The sequence below is a fragment of the Felis catus genome, chromosome A2, assembly GCF_018350175.1.
Source record: "Felis catus isolate Fca126 chromosome A2, F.catus_Fca126_mat1.0, whole genome shotgun sequence".
Lineage (NCBI taxonomy): Eukaryota > Metazoa > Chordata > Mammalia > Carnivora > Felidae > Felis > Felis catus.
Window position 1 is genome coordinate 113001315 of NC_058369.1, and position 17698 is coordinate 113019012.

General features: G+C 35.6%; 1 long non-coding RNA gene across 2 annotated transcripts in view; it reads right to left on the reverse strand.

The window, feature by feature from the left end:
* Positions 1 to 17698, reverse strand: part of LOC111559510 — a 220308-nt gene that overhangs the window by 107306 nt on the left and 95304 nt on the right. The window contains exons 3-4 of one of the 2 annotated variants that reach the window (XR_006594265.1): positions 11873 to 11956; positions 5765 to 5932 (exon numbers count right to left, since the gene is read on the reverse strand). The exons of the other annotated variant lie outside the window; for it this stretch is intronic. This is a non-coding gene — a long non-coding RNA (uncharacterized LOC111559510). Of the gene's footprint in view, positions 1 to 5764; positions 5933 to 11872; positions 11957 to 17698 lie in introns of those variants that run through there. 2 annotated transcript variants of the gene reach the window in all.

Below are 17698 nucleotides of genomic sequence, written 5' to 3' on the forward strand. Positions count from 1 at the left end.
ACTGATGCTATATCTGCTCACATTAAATTGTCTGTAGAAGTGTTGGAAACAGGAGATTCCTAAAGTAAATAAACAATTCTTCCCCAGAAAAATTTTCCCTAGCCAAGGACAATCAGATACCTGAAGCAGCAATATATATTTGTGCAATGAAATACTGAAGCTTTTCTTCTTATACATTGATACTAAGAATAGTTTTAGAAACATAAACATTAGTTTCCACCACACAATAACTTTTCTTATAACCTCTTATCATGACATTCTTGCTAGGAAATGAGTCAAATACCCTGACCACCTAATCCATGATATTTCCACCATAGAGGTAGAAGCTTGCCGTATATAAGACGCTCCAGATGGTGGGCCTCAAGAAAGGCACTCCTACTGGCAATATTCTATCATATCCCTTATCTCTAGACTTCATGTTAGCAGGAGAGCTGAATACAGATCATTCTACCCTTGAATATTTTCCCTAGTCAAGGACTATCAGCTCCCAAGAGAGCAGTTTGTATATTTTTGCTCAATGAAACATTGAAACTTTTTTCTTGTACACTAATGTTGAGGAGAACTATTTTGGAAACATATCAACTAGTATTGACCTTGTAAGTACTGAGTTCCTTTTTGGCTCTGATTACATCTTTGGAGTTATAAAAGAAGGAACATTCTTTCTTTCTTCAGCAAGCATATAATTAAATGTGGAAAGGTAAATACGATTTGTTTTTTAAAGAAAATGTATTTAATCAGCATGTCTTTTGGTCTTTATTGATCAGAGTCAGGGACATAAAAATACTCCAAATAATACTGACTAATGCCAATAAGGCCCTTTCTGCTCTAAAATTATACACTCTCTCCTCCTTCTGGGTTGATACTTATGGTAACTAATAATACCACTATTATCTGGAGATGTGATATGGGCACACTGCTAATCTGATCCCATTATTACTTTAGTCCTAATATGTCAGATATGAGGCCCATGTACAGTTATCACCCCCTCTTGAATTGATGGCCTCATGGCTAATCCATCTCACCATTCTTCCCCAATGAACCCAGATTAGATTCCAAAATCCTTTTTAATCAAATGCTTTTAGTACCCATAACCTAGTGAAAAGATCCAGCACGTGAGACTTTTAAAAATGTAATTAATATTTCCATTTATCTCAAATAGAGACACCTCCCAAACCTAAAATGAAATTGGCTAAGTAAAACATGAGGAATGAGATCAGTCATACACAATCCAACTTTTAAGTAAAATATACCTTAATCAAAACAAAACAGGGGCGCCTGGGTGGTTCAGTCGGTTGGGTGTCCGACTTCAGCTCAGGTCATGATCCATAGTTCGTGGGTTCGAACCCCCTGTCAAGCTCTGTGCTGACAGCTTAGAGCCTGGAACATGCTTCAGATTCTGTGTCTCCCTCTCTCTATGCCTTTCCCCATTCACAGTCTGTCTCCCTCTCTCAAAAGTAAATAAACATTAAAAAAAAATTAAAACAACAACAAAACACAACAACCAACAATTAAAACACAAAACAGAAGGCAATAAGCTCTCTGACATTGGTCTTAACAATGATATATATATGTACATGTATAAATTGAACCAGAGGCTAAAATAAATAAGCCATCAACAAAATAAAAAACGTACATATGGAATGAGAAAAAAATGTTTGAAAACCACATATCTGATAAGGAGGTAATATCCAAAATATACAAGGAACTCATAAAACAAAATTGCAAAACCCCAAATAACCCAATTTAAAAATGGGCAAAGGATCAGAATAGACTTTTTACAAAGAAGACATACAAATTGCCAGCAGGTACTCAACATTACTAATCATCAAGGAAATGCAAATCAAAGTCACAATGAGATACTATCTCACATATTTTAGGATGTTTATTATCAAAGAGACAAGTACTAACAAATGCTAGCAAAAATGTGGAGAAAAGGGAACCCTTGTACACTGTTGATGGAAATGTAAACTGGTATAGCCACTATGGAAACAGTAATAAGGTTCCTCAAGAAATTAAAATTAGAACTACCATATGATTCAGCAATCCCACTTCTGGGTCTATGGCTGAAGGAAATGAAATTATCTCAAAGAGATATCTGTACTCATATATTCATTGCAGCATTATTCACAACAGCCAAGGAATGAAAACAACCTCAGTCTCTGCCAATAGATGAATAAAGAAACTGTGATATCTATCTATCTATCTATCTATCTATCTATCTATCTATCTATCTATCTTCCTCTCTCCCTCCCTCCCTATCTATCCACATATATACAATGAAATGTCATTCAGTCTTGGGAAAGAAGAAAATCTTACCATTTGCAACAGCATGGATGAACTAGAAGGGAATAAGTAAAATAAGCCAGACAAAGAAAGACTAATGGTTCAAGGGAAAAAACAAAAAAAGAGTCAAACTCAGAAAGAGAGAGGAGAATGATGGTTGCCAGGAGCTGGATGGGCAGTGGGCTGCGTGGGGAAATAGAAAGAGGTTGGTAAAGGGCACAAACTTTCAGTTATAAGAAGAATAACACTTGAAGATCCAATGCATAACATCATGACTATAGTTGATAACACTGTATTGTATAATTAAAATTTGCTAAGAGAGTAGAATTTAAGTGTTCTCACAGAACAAAGAAAAAAAGGTAAATATATGAGAAGATGGACTATGTGTTAATTTACTCAATAGTGGAAATCCTCTTACAATGTATACATATATCAAATCATCACATGTACACTTTAAATATATTACAATTTTATTTGTCAATTATACCTCAATAAATTGAAGAAAAAAAAGCAGAAATAGCAAGGCTTGAATGGAGCCTCACCAAAGGTTTTAATAAACTTGAGGGAAACCTGTCTAAAAAAGATGAGGCAGGTTGAGGAAGGGAAAAACAGAAGTCAGAAATATAAAATTTACTGATGTTTATTTACCATGATCTAACAAGGAGAGACACTGAAGCTAGCATTACTACTCCTAGAGAAGTGTTCTCAGTTGGGAGGCAAGGATAGTTCATTAGGCTATATCAGAACATGGATGAAACAGTTCTCTGAATTATCCAACACATTTGATCTGATTCAGCTTGGCAACTGCCGAGCAACTTTCTAATTACGGCTTCTCAGCTCAGACATGGGTAAGAGAGTTCTTTGGAAAGCTGACATCAATAATCCAAAAACTAAAAATAGATACTCCCCATTTTAAAGAAATAAGATGGCAATGGTACAGATTTTTTCATAGGTGAATGTTAATATTCAATCTGATCCATTCTTTTATTTTTACAAATAAATATGCTGGAAACTTGGTTGATACATCAGTCTCTTTTGGGCTTAGTCATACGGCTGTTCCTCAAATATCTCCAGTCCTCCACCTTCTGGGCAGAGAGCAAAACTGCATATCTTGGCTCCTTGTGGTTGGATGAAACCATATGACAATGATGCATTTGTGAGTGGAAGCAGTGTGTCACTTCTGGCTAGAGCATTTAATTGCCAGCGTGAGGCTTTCCAGAGCTTATTTCCCTAGTGTTGATGGCTTGGCAACATTTGAGATATGGGCTATCATCTTGGGTCCTGGGAGGACAACAGTGTACTCAGATTCCCCAGAGGATAATATCAAGAACCAAAGAAAAAAATGGACCAAGTAGCCCATTCCATTGGTGATTCCAACAATAATAATTCTGATGTGTTTTTCAACATGAAATACATATTGGCTTAAATTCTTAAGTAGAATATACTGGATATACTTTTAATATTTTCATAACAACCCAGTATCAGTCATTATTATGGATCATGAACTACCTTAGGATCTATTGAGTTGTGAAAGCTATGGAAGTGCATACAGAGATGTGCTTTTGGGCCTGAAAATGAAGCAAAATTAATCAGGCATTTTTCACACATTATTTCATTTAATCCCTGGACCATTCTACAAATTAGACTATATTATTTCATCTGACACTTGATAAAATGGACACTAATATTTTAAACAGGTAGATAAAGATTCTGTACATAGGGCAGATTCTTTACACAGTGTGTAAAAACCACACTTTCCATTTGACATTAAATAATGTTTTAAATTTACTTTTTAAAAATTTCTTCCTATGTTGAAGCCCTATTTCTTGCTAATAATTTGTGTATAGTAATACTCCAAGCCTTCCTTTTTAATTTGCTGGTTCTAACAAGTAGTGAGCTGAGGAAAGCAAATAAACAATTTGTTAGATGGATTAGGAGGAAACATGCTCTGGCCAAGGACCTAGTGTACCTGCTCTGTGAGCACAGGAATTTTAACACATGGACTCTGAAGCCGCTTTTTGAAGCATAAGGCTTGTACTTACAAACTCTGTGGTTTTCAGACAAGTTCTGAAGAGTGGAATTTACCAGAAAAGCAACTGTCAGATAACTAAAGTATGTCCATCCACATTTATATCTCTCTGGATCTGCCTGGAATTTTTATGAACTTGTTGTTGTTGTTTATGATAATGGGCTTTAAATATGACAGAATGGTTTTAAAAGGTGATACTTTTAATATGTATTTTTTAATGTTTTATTTATTTTTGAAAGAGAGAGAGTGTGAGTAGGGGAGGGGCAGACAGAGAGGGGGACAGAGGATCCAAAGCAGTCTCTGCACTGACAGCAATGAGCCTGCACTGACAGGCCCCGATGTGGGGCCTGAACTCATGAACCATGAGATTAAGACCTGAACCTAAGTTGGATGCTTAACCGACTAAGCCACCCAGGCACCCCAAAAAGGTGACACTTTTAAAGATATGTTGTGTAAATGTACTGAGTTTAAAGGGGTCGCTTAATGATTGAATACAACTGCCTTTAGGTTATTTGAATTTTTCCATATTATGTTCCATTAAATTAAAATTGTTTTCTAACTCCTATTTTATTTTGTAATTTTTATAAAACCTCTACTAAGCAGGCTAAAATACAATGTTATTGCCTTTATGTAGATACAAAATATAGAAGCCTAATGAGTTAAAGACAAAATAATCAAATAAAGGACAATCATTCAACCAGGCACTACCATACAACAGTCTGATCCTTTCGCCAATAGTACCAAAGTACAAAATAGCTGGTCATTGTCATGAATTATTGCTTTTACCAGCAGGAAGCAACTATGCTGTTTGTGATTTCCTTTTAGATCTTTTTCTTCCCCTTAGTTCTAAATAATAATGAATAACTATCAAAATTTCAAATGCTGCACTAAAGTAAGCAGTACAAAGTAGATTATTTTCATCAATTTTAATTGTGTTCAAGCATTACACCAGGCTTTGAAGATCCAAAAATAAGTTAAGAGATAGTTCCTTTCATCTAGACAAAAGGAAATAAAGGCAGGGCAGTTTGATGGTTATGATTTATGATCATGGAGTCAGACACATCAGACATGGGATTCTGACTCAGGTACTTGACGGCAGAGTGATGTTAGATAAGAACTCATGAGTCTCAAATGAGTCTCAAATTCCCCATGTGTGCTACTGCCTATATCACCTGAGATATGGTAGGAGAGGGGCAATATGTCTGCATGAATAATTCTGTGGAGACTAGAATCCAGTTGCAATGGTTCTCACCCTGGTTCTTCTACTCATTAGCCCTTGAAAAATTATCTTATCCTAAGATCCTTCATTTGCAAAGTAGGGATAATAATAGCATGCATTCCATAGGTTATGATGAAAACTAACAGAGAAAATGAATGTAAAACACTTAGCACAGTGTTTTCTTTATTAGTTTGCTAGGGTTGCCATAAAAAAAATTCCGTGAACTGGGGGGCTTAAGCAACATAAGTTTATTTTCTCACAATTCTGGAGGTGAAAAGTCCAAAATCAAGGTGTTGGCAGAGTCGGCTCCTTCTGCGGCTTCTCTCCTTGGCTTGTAGACAGCCATTTCCTGTGTCTTCAAGTACTCTTCTCTCTTGTGTCTGTGTCTCAATCTCCTCTTCCTATTAGGACAGCAGTCATACTGAATTAGGGCTCACCCCGATGACTTCACTTAACTTCCATCACCTCTTTAAAGACTTTTTAAATACAGTGATGTGATGAGATACTAGGGGTTAAGATTTCAACATAACTTTGTTGAAGTGGTGGCAGGTTAAGAGACACAATTCAACCCATAACACTGGACTAAAAGAAACACTCAATAAATGTTAGCTACCATTGTTGCCACTGTTGCTATTGTTATTATTACTAAAATAGTTAAATAATAATCTCAAGAGGAAGTAAGGCACCAATACTGATTTAAGTGTAGGCGGTTTTCTTATATTTTATTTCACAAACAGGGGCATTTTAATCATAATGATGTTTATAGTGTTATCTACTAGATCATGTAGCAGATACTTGGAAAATTCCAGGTACAAGCTTCTGGTAGTTTCTACATCGGTTAAAATACTATACAATCAATGTCAAAGTTTCAGTCCATATTTAGGCCAATGGCTTCATTTTGTTCTGTGGTTGCAGAATGTACCCCAACCCTGGTTAGTCACATTACAAATAAAAGCGATTATTTCACAACGGGAACAGGGCAAGAGGGTGTGCATGAATCAGCAAAAATCTATTAGCATGACCAGAAAAACAACCCAGGGTACGTGCCCTCCTCTAAATGAATAGATGATTTACCAGAACTTTTTTTTTACATTGAAATGCAAAAATGCTTAAGAAATGACAATTGTCTCCCAAAGGAGCAATGAGCAGAAAAAGAGATTTTACTTTGACTTTCCCTTTTTAAAGCACTTAACCTAGTAAAATGAAATTATTGGCATCTATAGGAACACTTAATGGCCAGCCACTTGCTTTACTCCTCACTCTTCTTATAATTTCCTTGGAAGATATTGAAACAATGTACACTGGGGCACTTGGGGGGGGGGGTGGGAAAGGTTCAATTATATTTTCAGATATGGATACACACTTTATTTTTTACCAATAAAAGTGTCAAGAATCCAGCTCCATTTTATTTTCAGATATGGATACACACACTTTATTTTCTACCAATAAAAGTGTCAAGAATCCAGCTGCATTTTGAAAATGATTTGCTCTATAATAGATATAGATGATAGACTTATGTGTATTCAATAGCTTCCCTTCAAGATTCTCAAGTTATGATATGTGTAATCACTGACATTTACATGGAACTTTAGATGACAAAAAAAAGAAACTTTTAAAGGAATGATTCTCTTCCTTTCCGTCAAAAATAAACTAAATATTCAAATTCATCTCTTCTGTCCCCATATACTTTTTCATGAAGCCATATTAAATCAAAATATAAGTACTACTTGTAAAATATGCCCTACTGAAAGGTTCCTAACTTGGTTCTGTCACTAGCAGAAAGTAACTGAGGGAAATTTGTACAGGCTACAGCTTTATTGAAAGTATTATTTTATATTTTTATGCTTCTTACATTCAACATTTAGAAATCTCGAGCTATTTGGATCACTGTACAGAATTTCTTGAGGTATGCTTGCTCTTCTCTAGCCAAAACAAAGACAAAAACAAAACAAGTCACTAAAGTGGGGTCCTGGGCAAATACCCTAAGGACCTCTTAAACTCAAAATCTGTTTGGGCCACAGAAAAACTGTCACCAGACCTCACCCCCATAGTGAACAGTAACCCTAGAGTTGGCTTCAAACATACACAGATCTGCAATACATCCAAACTCAAACAATCCTGAAATTTTCCCAGGTGGACAAGTATATCAGAGATTAGGAAATAATTAAGATATACCCCACTTCATATTAAGTGAGGGATGCCTAGCAAAAGAGTGGAATTCTAGGGGCACCTGGATGGCTCAATCAGTTGAGTGTCTGACTTCGGTTCAGGTCATGATCTCACAGTTTGTGAGTTCAAGTCCCACATCAGGCCCGCTGCTGTCAGCACAGGGCCTGCTGTGGATTCCCTGTCCTGCTCTCTTTCTGCCCCTCCCCTGCTCATGCTCTCTCTCAAAAATAAACATTAAAAAAGAGAGAGAGAGAGTGGAATTCTAAGCAAATTGCATTTGCTTTACATTGTTAAACCAACTTTTAAAGATGTCTAATGAATTACAAGCTTGCATACCAATGAAATGTATTTTTTATTTATTTTTAAAAATGTTTATTTATTTCTTTTGAGAGAAAGACAGAGAGAGAGCAAGGGAGGGGCAGAGAGAGAGAGACAGAGAATCCCCAGCAGGCTCCACAGTTGTCAGCGCAGAGCCCAATGTGCAGCTTGAATCCACAAACTGTGAAATCATGATCTGAGTTGAAGGCAGAGGCGTGACTGACTAAGCCACCCAGGCACCCCAGAAAATGTATTTTTTAAAGGCCATGAATAACTGTACAAACTCTACAGATAACCACAGTCCCTGCCCAGTGACATATCTCCATATTTAGCATAAATATAGGTTTTGGGTTTTAGTATCGACCATAACAGCTGTTTATTTTTAATTCTTATCATTTGCTAAATTCTTTAAGAAAACAATCTCTTTCTTACAATGATGCAAGCAGGTAAGGAAATGGAGGCTCAATGCGATGAGATAACTCGCCTAAAACACTACATTTAGTAATAGGCAGGGCAAGGATTCAAACTCCAGCCTGTGCTGTTTCTGCTGTGCCCAAATGACAATGCTACTGTCACATTCAAATTTTTCAGGAGAAAACCTGAATAAAGACCCAGAGGTTTGAAAAGTTAATGTTGTGACTGGGGTCTGTTTTAGCACAAAGGTTGAATTGTGCATACATTCATAACTTTAAATACAGCTATAATTATAAGATACATATTTCTGAAAGATAATTTGTTTTTGTAGTGAATCTAGTATTTCACTGGTTCCATTTGATTTTCTATTCCTTCTTAGTTTATTAATATCAGTTTATTATGTGAAAAGATGCTCTCTTTATAAGAAATTAAAGAAAATTGGAAGATGTACTCCATAAATTTATGCCTTATTTCTCAGAATAAAAAATTTCTTTCAGAGCAGTTTCTTTCATTTTTTTTCTTCACTCCCACATTTACTCAACTTTTTCTATTTTGACAGTTCATGGATTATGTACTCTCAGGTATCAGGTAGCTAGAAGAAAACGAACCTGATGCCATTTCATACCCAGCTACTGTGTGACTCGGCTTGGATCTATTTTGAATACATACAATTCTATCCCAGGTGGGGGAAAGCAATAATTGTTTACAAACTAAAGGCAAACTAGAATTTAAATATTGAAAAAAATGGAAGCACTATCTAAGGAAATTCTTAAAACTTTAGGTAGATCTAATTTTAAAAACATATAGTGTGCTTTCTATAGCATTTAGAAATAAGACTAACATAAAAATAACTAAGTCAAAACGGGGATTATGCTAGAACACAGTGAATATAGTATTTAAGTTTGAATAAATTAATCCAAGAATATTTGTTGATAAAAATAAAGCAGAACTTATTATTCAGTAACAGGCACTGCTGAAAAGTAAAAAGTATATATATATATTGCAATGTTACCAAGAAAATCCACTTTGAAATTAACCCAGCTACTAAATATTTTGATAATTTATTTACCTGATATTTTAAAATTCCCAAGTAAACTTTTATTCTTTTTTTCAGATATAAAGAAGAGGTACTGAAATTTATAGTTACAATAATAAAGCAAAAATTCAAGAAATGAGACATATAGACCAACAAAATAGACAACTCAGACTTCCAGCCTCCAAAGCTGTGACAAAATTAACTTCTGTTGTTTAAACCACTCAGTCTAAGGTAGTTCGTATGGCAGCCCAAGCCAACTAATACAGTTGCCAAAACCAAAGAGCAGTCTCTTCAACAAAGAGTGATGGGAAAATTGGATAACCACATGCAAACGAATGAGATTGTACATTTATATTACACCATATACAAAACTAATGCAAAATGGATCAAAGACCAAAACATATATCTTTAAACTATAAAATTCTTATAAGAAAACGTAAGGGAAAGCTTTATGACATTGGATTTGTTAAGGATGCCCTGAATATGACAGCAAAAGCATAGGCGACAAAAGCAAAACTAGATACGTTACACTATATCAAATTTAAAAACTTCTGTTCATCAAAAGACACAAATCAATATAGTGGAAAAGTAACCTACAAAATTAGAGAAACTATTTGCAAATCATATATCTGATAAGGGATTATTATCTATAACATATAAAGAACTGCTACAACCCAACAACAACAATATAACATGACTAAAAAATGGGCAAAGGGCTTAAACAGACTTTTCTCCAAAGATAATATATTAATAGCTAACAAACACATGGAAACAGGATACATTAATAGCTGACAAACACTAATCATTAGTTAAATGCAAATCCAAACCATAATGTGACTTCAACCTCATACCCATTTAAAAAGAAAAACAGAAAATAACAAGTATGGGCATTGTGCAGAAATTGGAACCCTTATGAATTGTTTGTGGAATATAAAATGGTATAGCTGCTATGGAAAACAGTATGCCAGTACCTCAAAAGTTAGAATTACCATATGATCCAGCAAATCCACTTCTCAGTGTATATCCAAAATAATTGAAAGCAGAATCTCACAGAGATATTGCAAGTCCATGTACATAGCATCACTGTTCATAATAGCCAATAGGTGAAAGTAACCCAAGTGTCCACTGAATGAATGGAAAAATAAAATGTGTTATGCAATGGAATCTTATTCGTCCTTAAAAAGGAAGGAAATTCTGATGCATGTTATAATAGGGATGAACCTTGAGGACTTTATGCCAAGTAAAATAAACCAGTCACAAAAGAGAAATACTGGGTCTTTCCATTTAAATGAGACATCTAGAATAGTTAAATTCATAGAGATAGAAAGCCGAACAGTCATTACCAGGGGCTGAGAAGGAGGGAAATGGTGAGTTGTTACTTAATTCAGTTTTGCAAGATGAGAAAGTTCTGGAGGCTGACTACATAACAATGTAAAGATACTTAATATTACTGAGCTGTGCACTTAGAAATGGTTAGGATGGTAAATCTTATGTTGTGTAGTTTTTACAATAATTTTTTAAAAAGAAAGAAATTCACAAGATCTTTTCTAAGAATAAAGTTAACATCTGCCTCAATAGTGTTCTAGAAAAATCTATAAAAGAAGCCACTCCATAGTGAAACGGTCAGTGGTTTATACTCCAAAGATGGATTAATCAATCCCATTTTATATAACAAGTTCCTTATGCTGGGAAATGCTCCTTTGCCTTGGTTGGAGGTGAGGAGAGAGAGAGAGAGAGAGATAATTTAAACAAAAAACAAAAGTTCTTTCAGCACTTAGAGTCAGCAAGTGTTGGCCTCTTTCCCTCTCTCTTTTTTTCCCCTAAGATATTTAACAAAAGTGTGATGTCACACAGATCTTACTGAGCTGAGTAATTGTTGGATCCCATGGTGACCTTAGCATTTGAATTCCTACTCCTACTCAATGGGTGGCTTTTTAAGAACAAAGCCTTTTTAACATATTTGCTACATAGCACAGCAAGATTTCAGGGAAAAAGTTTGTGGCAATTGAAGAGGATGTCTATGCAGGAAAGCTAATATGGCAACTTACAGAAGAAATTGACACATAGGCTGCATTGCTATAATATAATTCATGTATAACTAACTTCCAAAGAACAATGAATGATATACAATTTGCAATTGATGGGCTTTTTGTTTCATGAAACACCAAACAAGTGTGTCACCATTTTGCTTGCAAAAAGAGACATGTGATCATTTTTCCTTAGTCTGAAAGATAGTGCTGCTGGTAGGTCAAGGGAAAGGATTGAAAACAAAGATACACCCAAGGAAATGTAACCTTGAAAATGCAATCTTTCTTTTTCCTTTTCAATTGTTTCTTATGAGAAAAGTATTATCACCACCACTTAGAGAGTTCAAAAGCCTCTACTGGATTTTTTTAAAGCTTACCATGTTCTGTGTCAAAGTAGCACCCTAATAACCTGGCTGCTCACAGTGTATTCTGGAATCTGGCTCTCAGAGAATTTCGGATACCTAGGGAAGCAACAGGAATGTACATAATCATAAAATTAAAGCGTTGCAAACCAGTCAGCATGCCTATCTAACAAATGTCCACTTCTTTTTGGAGACCTGTAATATTTAGATGTAGAAGTACAGACAGTAGTCCCCATGCTTATGTGTCACTTCCAAGGAATCACTTTCAATAAAAGAAATCTCAAACCACCTTTTGCCAAATGCAAAGGCATTTATTAGCAAGCCAGCGTGACCTTTCTGAAGGTGCAGAGTTCCTATCCCTGACCTAAAAAATATGCCTTTTGCATACAATGCCCACTTCAAAGAGGACTCAGCGTTGGCTCCTGTAGTCTCATCCTCATCACTGGGGTGAAGAGACTGCAGGTCCACCAGAGTGCAAACCTGGAGTTCTGCTTCACTGACACACACTGCTAGGCTGGGGGGGGGGGGGTCTTCTCCAATATATTAGCTCAAGCCAAGGTGCTGTTGGGTCCTTTATCACCATTCCAACCAACCTCACAACTTAAATACCATTGATTTCAACATTTTATTAATTAACCCTAAGTCATTTATGTAGAATAAGGAACTCTCTACTAATTAACTCTCCCTAAGGTATCGACTACAGGTAACTTGTACTTATCCTGTAGTACAGTATTTAGGGTAAATTTTCTCACAGACAGTATAGCCAGAGGAGGTAGCGCTGGAGCTGGGGTTTGAATTAAAACTTAATTGAAGACTTTCTAAACGCTAAACCCTCAAGCTTGAAGATAAATAAGAAAAGGAGAGGAAAGGAAGGGAAGGGAAGGGAAATAGGGAAAGAAATGCATGGTTCTTGCCCTCCATACTTTATCTATTCATGAATGAGAACCAGGATGATTGTTTCATTTGGGTAAGTGGGTAGAGTGGATGCAAACGGGAAACTAAGTTAAGAATAACAAATTTCTATGGAAGCCTTATGTGACTTCTTTGAAAGTAATCAACATATATTGGGTGATTAAATAAGAGTAACTGAAAATTTCAGGGAAACTTTTTCTTTCCTTCTTCTTCTTTCTCTTCCTCCCTCCCTCCCTTTCTCCCTCCCTTCCTTATACTTTTAATTAGAAAAGTAGCCATAGCCATAAACACAGATGTTCAAGTAAAAGCTAACCAGAAAGCAACAGAATCTCAGACTGATATGAAGGAATCTGATCTGTGACTCTATGTGGACAGAAATTATTTCTTACAGACTCTTTTCTACACAGTGGCCAGATCTAGTGCTCTTTTATCAAATCCTAAAATGGTCTCCAAATTTGGTACTCAAACAGTGACAAGCCAGAACAACAATGGGAAACAAGTCATATCTGATATCGAGGGAGACCTGATCACCTCCCAGCGAAAATATTGACAATGCTTAAAAACTATAAGAGAAAATTAGAAATACGATGTTACCACAGCTAACACTCTGTTTATGAAATATAGGAATAGATTTTTTTTGTTAAGTCAGGAGATGAAACTATCTACTTTAAACCCTAAGTGACAAGCAGATGGAAGTATAATTCTCCTTTTAACCCACAAATAGCTGACTCATCACCAGAAGGGTATGGTGACATCAGTTTGTAATAGAGCCACCCACTAACACAGAAATTAGTAAGTAATAATGACTTGTAAAGGAAGCGAAATTATAGATAAAAAAGATTAGGCCTAAACTTTCATTTCTAGCAGCATCAGATACTCTGAACTACTTATTCTCTAGAAAAAATCAACTAAAATGGTGAATAAATATATATGTACAGTTTTGATTTTAAATGATTTGCTGGGTTAAAAACTAAGAAACCAACAAAAGGATTTGTGGAGTCCCTCATAGCTGCATAGGAAAGTTGGGAGACAAGCCAGTGCCAAAGGTAGCTTTTCCTTCTGAGCGCTTCTCCCCAACCCTAGACACCTGAGTTCTCTCTAAAGCCTGAATAGCATACAGGGACAGGGATAATGTTTAGCACTTGCTCAAAGTGAGAAATCTAGTAAGATTTCTTAGTAGTAGTATAAATGTGAAGAAGAAATAAAACCTTCTACCCATAAGGAGATAACAAGGATACTCATCTGCCTCAAGCCAGGACACAGATGAGGACATAGTGAAGGTGGGAGGGAATGGAGAATCTCTCCAGAGAATTCATAACGACATAGTCACCCTCATGGATTTACAGTTGAATTTTTAACACCTCTGTTGTGTGAAAAATCTTAGAGAATAAAATTTAACAACTTAATTAAAATAAACAACTTTAAAATAAACAACTTAATTAAATGCAAAGGTGACTGAAAGAAGCAAATGAAAATCTACGGAGAGAGTTGGTAAAAGGAAGGAAAGTTCAAAGAAATTATCCAGAATGTAGTAAAGAGAAAGAAAACTATGGTAAACAAAAATGAGAAGTTAAGATGGTACATATCTAAGAGCTCCAAAGGAAATCATAGAACGAATTAGGACAAGACAATTTTAAAGGAGGTAAAGATGAAGCGTTTTAAAACACACTAATTATGAAAATGAGAAACAGCAATTATGAACTCAAAATCTAGATGCAATTCCAAAAATTATTAAATTTAATCAATAAAAATTAAAAACTTTTGCATAAACAAAAAAATGAAAGTGAAAAAGCACTAAGTAGCAATAAAGAAGGTAGGGAGAAAGAGAGAAGCTGAGGCAAATAGATAGTCATAATAAAATGACACAACCAATCAAAGGATTATCAGTAATCATTATAGACATAGACAAATTCTTTATTAAAAACAATGTTCCTAGGGTACCTGGGTGGTTCAGTTGGTTAAGCATCTGACTTTGGCTGAGGTCATGATCTCACAGCTTGTGAGTTTAAGCCCCACGTCAGGCTCTGTGCTGACAGCTCAGAGCCTGGAGCCTGCTTCAGATTCTGTCTCCATCTCTCTCTCTCTACTGCTCCCCTGCTCACACAGTCTCATTCTCTCTCTCTCCCTCTCTCTCTCAAAATATAAATAAACATTAAAAACAAATTTAAAAACAATGTTCACTACACTAAATTTAAAAAAAAATTTAAAGTCCTGTTAAATTTTGTTTATGTGACCAATATATCATAAAGAAGCAAAATAGTGAAGGCCAAAGGAATAGAAAAGATATACCAGGCAAATACTAAGCAAAATAAAGCTGGAGTAACTATATTAAAATCAGATAAAATAATTACAAATGCAAAAAAAACTATTAAAGATAAAGACGGTCACTATAAAATTGAACACTGAATTCAAAAAGTATAACAATTTTTAACTTATATGCACCTTATGCACCTAGTGACATAACTTTAAAGAAAAATTAACAGAAGTATAAGAATAAAATGAAAATTATCTATTTCTATGAGATATGTTAATATATCTCTCTCAGTAAACAATATATCCAGCAGGAAAGATATATAGAGACTTGAGAACAAAAGTAACATATACTTGATCTAATCATATGCGCGCACGCACACACACACACACACACACACACACACATACACATACATATATATACACACATATACATTTTTTTTTAATTTGAGAGGAAGAGAGAGGGAGAGAGCACAAGCTGGAAAGAGAGGCAAGGGAGGGAGGGAGGGAGGGAGGAGAGAGAGAGAGAGAGAGAGAGAATCTTAAACAGGTCTCATGCTCAGGGTGGAGCCTGACACAGGGCTGGATCCCATGACCCTGGAACATGACCTGAGCCAAAATCAAGAGTTGGATGCTCAACTGGCTGAGCCACCCAACAGCCTCAATCTAATCATATTGAAAGTTCCACCGAATAACTGGAGGATGCATATCTTCTTCAAACACATAGAAGAAAGAGTCAGGGAGAAGGGTACCTGGGTGGCTTAGTTAGTTAAGCGTCCAACTCTTGATTTTAGCTCAGGTCATGATCTCACAGGATTGAGCCTGATGCGCACCAGGCTCTGCCCTGATGGTGCGGAGCCTGTTTGGGATTCTCTCTCTCCCTCTCTCTCTGCCCCTCCTCTGCTCATTCTAAATAAATCAAATAAATAAATAAATAAATAAATAAATAAATAAATAAATAAATAGTTGGACACTCAACCAAATGAGCCACTCCAGCAACTCCTAAAATACTACATACCTAAAATAAGACATGTTGAAGACTTCTGCTTTTGGGAAAATGGAATAGATGTACTTTTCCCTAATCCTCCCACCAACCACAATTAAAACGGGATATTATATATGAAATAAACCTAAGAATCTGAAGGCAGTCTGGCCAGCGACCCCAGAACACAAGAAACAATACTATGAGTTCCCTAGAGGGTTTCTTGCCACATATATCCCAGGCTAAACATTGCATAACTGACAACTAGGAAATGCCAATGGGTACAGACCAAAAAGGTCCAACCTTCTCTCTCAAATTAAAAGACCAGGAAAAAGATACACCTAGACACCTACCAAGCACCTAAACTCTTCCACCCATCGCATACTGAACTGGTGTCAGAGAAGACCAACCTGGGAGCCAGAATGTTCATCCTCCCCCCAGGTAATCACTGAACTTAATGGAAATGAAAATACATCATATCTAGATTTGTATGTAGGACACAACTAATACAGGGCTGAGAGGGAAATTTATAGAATTAAATTCTATATTAGAATGAAGAAAAGTCTTAAATCAACCATCTAAACTCCCACTTTAAGAATCTAGGAAAAGAAGTGTAAAATAAACACAAAACAAATAAAATTAATAAAGAAAACAACATATAATAACAGAAATTAGTGAAATTAAAAACAGAAAAACATAAAGGAAATCAACAAAACCAAAATGCAGTTCTTGAAAAGATTAATAAAACTGACAAGCTTCCAGCAAGACTGACCAAAGAGAGAGAGAGAACATGCAAATTACTACTATCAGGAATATAACAGAGTATACCACTATGGACTCCATAGACATCAGAAGGGAAATAAGGGAATATGATGAAAAATTCTACACCCATAACTTTGATAACATAGATGAAACAAAGTCTTTGAAAAGTACACAGTACCACTATTCACCCACTATAAAAATGGATCATTTAAAAAGACCTACAACTATTAAGAAAATTGAATTTATAATCTCCCAAAAAAGAAATCTTAGTTTCATGGAAGAACCTACCAAATGCTTAAGAGAATTAACACAAATTCAACACAATATTTTCCAGAAAATAAGAGGAGGAACTAATTCCATAAAGCCAATATTATCTTGATATCAAAACCAGACAAAGTAGTACAAAAAAATGCAGATCAATATCCACTATGAATATAAATGTGAAAGTTATTTATTTTAATGTTCATTTCTTTTTGAGAGAGAGAGAGAACAGTGGAGGGGTAAGGGGTGGGGGCGGGACAGAGGATCTGAAGTAGGTTCTGCCCTGACAGCAGAGAGCCCCATGCAGGGCTCAAACTCAAAAACCATGAGATCATGACCTGAGATGACACTTATCCGAATGAGCCACCCAGGTGCCCCTAAATGTGAAAATTCTTAACAAAACATTAGCAAATAAAATTCACCAAAATATAAAAAGAATTATATACCATAACCAAGTGAGATTTATTTTTGAGACACAGACTGGTTCAATACTCAAAAATCAATAAATGTAATTTACCATATCAACAGGCTAGAGAAGAAAAATCATATGATCATGTAAATTGATGCACAAAAAGCATTTGACAAAATTTAGTTTCTATTCATGATAAAAACTCTCAATCGCAAATTGAAGTTCTCACAGTCATAGAAGTTTTTTGTAATTTCAGTCTTAC